The 7500-nt window shown below is 54.9% G+C and overlaps 2 non-coding genes and 1 pseudogene across 2 annotated transcripts; all 3 read right to left on the bottom strand.

Moving 5' to 3' along the window:
- Positions 1-3930, bottom strand: part of LOC135143898 (large subunit ribosomal RNA) — a 7974-nt pseudogene extending 4044 nt beyond the window's left edge.
- A 454-nt stretch (positions 3931-4384) lies between these two features.
- On the bottom strand, positions 4385-4541 carry LOC135143902 (5.8S ribosomal RNA). The gene has a single exon (XR_010282938.1). It is a non-coding gene; the product is annotated as a 5.8S ribosomal RNA (ribosomal RNA).
- Positions 4542-5412: 871 nt separating this feature from the next.
- On the bottom strand, positions 5413-7333 carry LOC135143891 (small subunit ribosomal RNA). Its single transcript, XR_010282935.1, has one exon. It is a non-coding gene; the product is annotated as a small subunit ribosomal RNA (ribosomal RNA).
- Between the last annotated feature and the right edge of the window lie 167 nt (positions 7334-7500).

Raw genomic sequence — 7500 nt, 5'->3', positions numbered from 1 at the left:
AGGACTGGCATTTTGCCCTTATTCACGGGCTCTGCGGGGGGGGTTATGGGGCTTACTTGAACGGCTTCAACGGCATCATCTAGGGATCCGGAAGATGTAGAGGCTTGCGATGTTTCATCGGAGCTGCTGGGGTGATAATTCGAATCGTCTCGAGGAGCCTCATCCACGTACTCGTCTGAGGAAGAGGATGGAATCCTTCTTGCCCTCTGTTTGGGCCGCACCAGTACACTCGAGCGTCGCGAACAGGGGCCAACTTCAGCAGTCAGAACATCACGGGAACTTCTCGACGGACCCGGCGGTTGTGAAGAGTTAACCTGGGTAGGTACAAAAATTTGACGACCCGCTTTTGCGCCTTCCGGCCCCACCATGACCTGGGCATTGGGTGAAGAGGCTTCTTCAGGAACATGGGAGAGAGCTCCTCTAGGAAGGTGTGCCCGCTTATAGCCTTCGAGAAACTCTCTATATGCGGGCTTCTTGCGCCGGTACCTCACCTGGTCAACAGTGAGGCCGGTCGCAAGCGCCATGTCCTTCAGAAATGGCTGATTTGACCTTACACCCACCTCAATCTCCGCCATCAGCTCGAAAGCTGAGGCTTCTGAAGGAGGCAGGCTGCCGGCCGCCTCAACCATGTACCTCTCCCGGTGGGCAAGCTTTTCATGCTGCCGCACCCCCTGAAACGTCGCGAACCCACGTCCACAATGGACGCAGTGCGATCTATCCCTGACTCCGCAAGTCTTCCTATGCCGGTATAAACCTGACATTGTCTTGTACTTCCGCCCACACACCTCACACTCAGGGGCGGATAGCGGCCGTGGACTAACGTTGGTATTTGATAACTCAACGCCGCCCGCCTGATTATTCAAGTCCACGACCTTGTCCACATCGGGGGCGGATCGAGGCCCCCGGCCCTTTGCCGAACGAGTCAATACCATCTTGATTTGGTGTGGACAAGGGAAAACACTAGAGGGGAGGCAGAGCCCTGATACCTCCCCCCAGCTAGATACAACCGGGGGTCGCCACTCCCCGGAGGTCCACGTTCAAGACTGCCTAACCCGGCAGCCATTCATCCCTCGGCACGTAGGTCCACCTTGGATTGGGGCATTTTATAGCTTCTGCCAGCTAGCTCAGGTACGCGGGGTCGCCAAACCCCGAAGAGCCGCATCACGCCGTAGCGCTCGCGAACTCCCCCTGCGTTAAGAGAGTCATAGTTACTCCCGCCGTTTACCCGCGCTTGCTTGAATTTCTTCACGTTGACATTCAGAGCACTGGGCAGAAATCACATTGCGTCAACACCCGCTGGGGCCATCGCAATGCTTTGTTTTAATTAGACAGTCGGATTCCCCCGGTCCGTGCCAGTTCTGAGCTGACCGTTGAATGGCGGCCGAAGAGGACATCCGGACGCCCTTTCGGGCGCACCCGGAGCCTCGTAGCAAGACGGTTCCGCGGGAGGCCAAGGCACGGGACCGGGCTCGGATCCGACGTTTCCGCCGAAACGGCAACGCTTCACCTCGCCCAGGCCCGGCACGTCAGCCGCGACCCGCTTCCCCGACAAGCCCGACACGCCCCGATCCTCAGAGCCAATCCTTATCCCGAAGTTACGGATCCAATTTGCCGACTTCCCTTACCTACATTATTCTATCGACTAGAGGCTCTTCACCTTGGAGACCTGCTGCGGATATGGGTACGAACCGGCGCGACGCCTCCACGTGGCCCTCTCCCGGATTTTCAAGGTCCGAGGGGAAGATCCGGACACCGCCGCAACTGCGGTGCTCTTCGCGTTCCAAACCATATCTCCCTGCTAGAGGATTCCATGGAACTCGAACGCTCATGCAGAAAAGAAAACTCTTCCCGGATCTCCCGACGGCGTCTCCGGGTCCTTTTGGGTTGCCCCGACGAACTCTCTTGCGAGGGCCCGAATTATAAGCGGTTCCGCTGCCGGGTTCCGGAATAGGAACCGGATTCCCTTTCGCCCAACGGGTGTGTGCACAATCCGTACGTTCACGTCACCACGGCTCTGGAGGTCGTGTTTGTGACCAACGACAAATCTACACCACATCGACATCGGCTTTCGCCTAGGGCTTAGGATCGACTGACTCGTGTGCAACGGCTGTTCACACGAAACCCTTCTCCACGTCAGTCCTCCAGGGCCTCGCTGGAGTATTTGCTACTACCACCAAGATCTGCACCGACGGCGGCTCCAGACGGCCTCACGGCCAGTCCTTCTGCGCTCACCGCCGCGACCCTCCTACTCGTCAGGGCTTCATGGCCCGTGACCAGAGGCCACCGGACCGCACATGCCGCTGACGGCCGAGTATAAGCACGACGCTTCAGCGCCATCCATTTTCAGGGCTAGTAACTTCGGCAGGTGAGTTGTTACACACTCCTTGGCGGATTCCGACTTCCATGGCCACCGTCCTGATGTCTTAAGTTACCAACGCCTTTCATGGTATCCCATAAGCGTCGATTTAGGCGCTTTAACTCGGCGTTTGGTTCATCCCACAGCGCCAGTTCTGCTTACCAAAAATGGCCCACTTGGCACTCTGATTCGAGTCTCGCGGCTTCAATAGTTCGAGCAAGCCGGAGATCTCACCCATTTAAAGTTTGAGAATAGGTTGAGGCCGTTTCGACCCCAATGCCTCTAATCATTCGCTTTACCGGATGAAACTCGTGCGCTATGAGCGCCAGCTATCCTGAGGGAAACTTCGGAGGGAACCAGCTACTAGATGGTTCGATTAGTCTTTCGCCCCTATACCCAGTTCCGACGATCGATTTGCACGTCAGAATCGCTACGGACCTCCATCAGGGTTTCCCCTGACTTCGTCCTGACCAGGCATAGTTCACCATCTTTCGGGTCCCAGCGTGTACGCTCTTGGTGCGCCTCTTCTCGCGATGAGAACGAGACGCCCCGGGAGTGCGAGGCGGCAGCCGTAACGACCGCCCATCCTCCCTCGGTCCGCGCAAGGCGGACCTTCACTTTCATTGCGCCTTTAGGTTTAGTAATGTCCCAATGACTCGCGCACATGCTAGACTCCTTGGTCCGTGTTTCAAGACGGGTCCTGAAAGTACCCAAAGCTATAGCGTCGCAGATCGGCGTTCTAAAAGAAGACGAGGTCTGTCCGACGACCCACAGCCAACAGCCACCCGGGGACGGGACCGGCACCAGGTCCGATCACCGTCGCGACGAGAGCGCTTGCCGTAGGGCGGACGCCGAACAAGCGGCGGCCTCGCGCCATCTTTATACCGTCGAGCGAGCCGACCGGGAAACACCGCGGGTTCGTTCGGAAACGGCGAACCGTCCGAACGGGCTCCACCGCGGGCCTCAGACCGGCACCCAACGGATCGCGACGTCCTACAGGGGGAGAAGTGCACGCGTTCGATCGCAGTTCGGAGGACGGAAGGCGCAGACGACGCGTACGCCGTCCGTCACGCGACCGCCCAGCGCCACGATCGAGACACGCTGAATCTCCCCTTTCGACCTTTCGGGTTTCTCAGGTTTACCCCTGAACGGTTTCACGTACTATTGAACTCTCTCTTCAAAGTTCTTTTCAACTTTCCCTCACGGTACTTGTTCGCTATCGGTCTCGTGGTCATATTTAGCCTTAGATGGAGTTTACCACCCACTTAGGGCTGCACTCTCAAGCAACCCGACTCTGAGGAGAGATCCTCCCGTCACCGGCAGCGGTCACTACGGGCCTGGCACCCTCTATGGGCTGTGGCCCCGTTCAAGATGGACTTGGACGCGCCGCACGATTTCGGGATGACGGACCCTCCCTAACACCACATTTCCCGGCGTCCGGTTTCGGCCGCGGGATTCGGTGCTGGGCTCTTCCCTGTTCGCTCGCCGCTACTGAGGGAATCCTAGTTAGTTTCTTTTCCTCCGCTTAATAATATGCTTAAATTCGGCGGGTAGTCTCACCTGCTCTGAGGTCGCAAGATCGAATAGATCTGGAAATGGATCATTTTAATACGCAAACGATCATGGCACGTCGTCGACGCGGCCTTTACGGTCTTTCGTCGAACAGCGACCTGACGTCGTCGCGAGATACGTCACGCACGCCTCGGACACGACGGTCGCATCGTTCGACAAAATCAACGCCGTTATGGCCGTCGAAAGTCGATCGTTTTGTGCTTTACGTCTGCTGATCCGCCCGTCGAAGGACGACGACGAACTCCTTCGAAAAGAAAGTCCGACACGTCACCCCGACGGGCCGCTATCGCGTCTCCGGATGTCGCGTACGCCGGATCGTACTCGAAACGAACGAACGTTACGTAAGTCGTCTCGACATCGACCTCCAACGGCACGCGTCTAAAAAACATCCAACTCGCTCCGACGAACGCCACGCTTTCTCAAACGAGGCGAACCGAGCAGTCTTTGAAATTGACACGACCCTCAGCCAGGAGTGGTCCGGGAACAGTTTATCCGAGGACCGCAATGTGCGTTCGAAATGTCGATGTTCATGTGTCCTGCAGTTCACAAGTTGACGCGCAATTAGCTGCGTTCTTCATCGACCCACGAGCCAAGTGATCCACCGTTCAGGGTAATCTTTTAGAATATACATTAAGACGCACGTTCTCTCCGGCTCGCCTCGCGACGGCCTGGAACGTTCTGCGTCGAAATTCTCTCGGTTTCGATTGTTTATTAAGATAAAAAAAGAAAAAAAAAGAAAAGAGAAACTTTCGAACGACGTGTCGTCTTACTAATTCCATCTTTTCCTCTCTCTCTTTTTTTTTTTTGTTAGTCGCAAGACTTGATCTCCTTTTCTAAAGCAGAAGCTCAACCGCACAACGATCACTTAACCAAACAAACTAGGTGTGATTTCGTCAAACGGCGCTTCCTAGGAGCGTCTCGAACGACGTTTCGAATCGTCTCGACGAGAACGGCGGCATCGAGCCGAACCCGTCGGCCGGGCGAAAATCATTTAAAACCCACGGTAACGAAGACTAGCAAAGGCGCACGAAACGCCCCGCACGTACTTACGAAACCTGCGATCCGAATCGAACTCTTTGAGGTTCTTTAGCGGATCAAGGTGCCCGAAATGCCGTCTGCCCGATCGCACGACGAACGCGCGTAAAGGACCGGCGCCGCGAGTTCGCATCGGCATGACGCCTAATCCGACTCTGGACGATTCAATAGTTCGAGGACGTCGTGTGACGCCGTCTCTTAGACGCGTTTCCTCTTTCGCACCGATCCCCACGTGGGACGAGAGAAGAGAAGAGAACGCGCTTCGGAAACGCGCGACGGCACCGCTAAAGGCTGGACGTGCCGTCGTCTACGCCGCATACGTCTTTAGATGTTAGATCGAGCGTGTACGTCGTCCACGGACGCGACATACTTCGCACGACAACAACAACACGATCAGACGATGGTGTGTGTGTGTCTGTGTAAAGACAGTGCGTGTGTTCGAGACACGTTAATGATCCTTCCGCAGGTTCACCTACGGAAACCTTGTTACGACTTTTACTTCCTCTAAATGATCAAGTTTGGTCATCTTCCCAGCGACATCGGCGACGCCGAAACGCCACCGCGTACCGGTCCGAAGACCTCACTAAATCATTCAATCGGTAGTAGCGACGGGCGGTGTGTACAAAGGGCAGGGACGTAATCAACGCGAGCTTATGACTCGCGCTTACTGGGAATTCCTCGTTCATGGGGAACAATTGCAAGCCCCAATCCCTAGCACGAAGGAGGTTCAGCGGGTTACCCGGGCCGCTCGGCCAGGGAGGACACGCTGATTCCTTCAGTGTAGCGCGCGTGCGGCCCAGAACATCTAAGGGCATCACAGACCTGTTATTGCTCAATCTCGTGCGGCTAGAAGCCGCCTGTCCCTCTAAGAAGAATTGTTTGTACGCCGACAGTAAAAACCGCGCACGGCCAACGGGCGAACCCGAGACCGGCGGGCCTTTGGGATGTCGAAATACGCCTATTTAGCAGGCTAGAGTCTCGTTCGTTATCGGAATTAACCAGACAAATCGCTCCACCAACTAAGAACGGCCATGCACCACCACCCACCGAATCAAGAAAGAGCTCTCAATCTGTCAATCCTTCCGGTGTCCGGGCCTGGTGAGGTTTCCCGTGTTGAGTCAAATTAAGCCGCAGGCTCCACTCCTGGTGGTGCCCTTCCGTCAATTCCTTTAAGTTTCAGCTTTGCAACCATACTTCCCCCGGAACCCAAAAGCTTTGGTTTCCCGGAAGCTGCCCGCCGAGTCATCGAAAGAACGTCGGCGGATCGCTAGCTGGCATCGTTTATGGTTAGAACTAGGGCGGTATCTGATCGCCTTCGAACCTCTAACTTTCGTTCTTGATCAATGAAAGCGTTTTTGGCAAATGCTTTCGCTTCTGTCCGTCTTGCGACGATCCAAGAATTTCACCTCTAACGTCGCAATACGAATGCCCCCATCCGTTCCTATTAATCATTACCTCGGGGTTCCGAAAACCAACAAAATAGAACCGAGGTCCTATTCCATTATTCCATGCACACAGTATTCAGGCGAAGTTTTAGCCTGCTTTAAGCACTCTAATTTGTTCAAAGTAAACGTGCCGGCCCACCTCGACACTCAATGAAGAGCACCGCGGCGGGATTGAGTTGGGCCGCCCTCTCGAGCTAAGCCCACCGGCAGGACGTCCCGCGGCACGCCAGTTAACACCGCGAACGATGAACCGGCGGCGCGGGACACAGATTCGACTACGAGCTTTTTAACCGCAACAACTTTAATATACGCTATTGGAGCTGGAATTACCGCGGCTGCTGGCACCAGACTTGCCCTCCAATTGATCCTCGTTAAAGGGTTTAGAGTGTACTCATTCCGATTACGGTGCCTCGGATGAGTCCCGTATCGTTATTTTTCGTCACTACCTCCCCGTGCCGGGAGTGGGTAATTTGCGCGCCTGCTGCCTTCCTTGGATGTGGTAGCCGTTTCTCAGGCTCCCTCTCCGGAATCGAACCCTGATTCCCCGTTACCCGTTACAACCATGGTAGGCGCAGAACCTACCATCGACAGTTGATAAGGCAGACATTTGAAAGATGCGTCGCCGGTGCGAGACCGTGCGATCAGCGTAAAGTTATTCAGAGTCACCAAGTTGTACGATGACGGAGACCGCCACCGATTGGTTTTGATCTAATAAAAGCGCCCCTTCCGTTTCCGGTCGGGGCTCTGTTTGCATGTATTAGCTCTAGAATTACCACAGTTATCCAAGTAAATGTGGGTACGATCTAAGGAACCATAACTGATTTAATGAGCCTTTCGCGGTTTCACCTTAATTCGGCTTGTACTGAGACATGCATGGCTTAATCTTTGAGACAAGCATATGACTACTGGCAGGATCAACCAGGGAACTGCGTTCTCGTTCGGATACTCCGAAACTGAAAACTACACTTTCGTCGAAAGCGCGAGTGCGTGTTCGCGAAACGAACGCGTAGGAACGTAACGCCACGCTTAACTCTCTCTTTCGTTGTTTTATATACGAAAAATATCATACATAACGATACCGGTCGAAAAGTT

This window comes from Zophobas morio, unplaced genomic scaffold (genome assembly GCF_036711695.1).
Source record: "Zophobas morio isolate AGI-343-1 ecotype UQ-CSIRO unplaced genomic scaffold, CSIRO_AGI_Zmor_V1 ptg000076l, whole genome shotgun sequence".
NCBI classification, from domain to species: Eukaryota; Metazoa; Arthropoda; class Insecta; order Coleoptera; family Tenebrionidae; genus Zophobas; species Zophobas morio.
The sequence above is the reverse complement of the archived record's forward strand: the minus strand, read 5'-3'. Positions and strand labels throughout refer to the sequence as shown.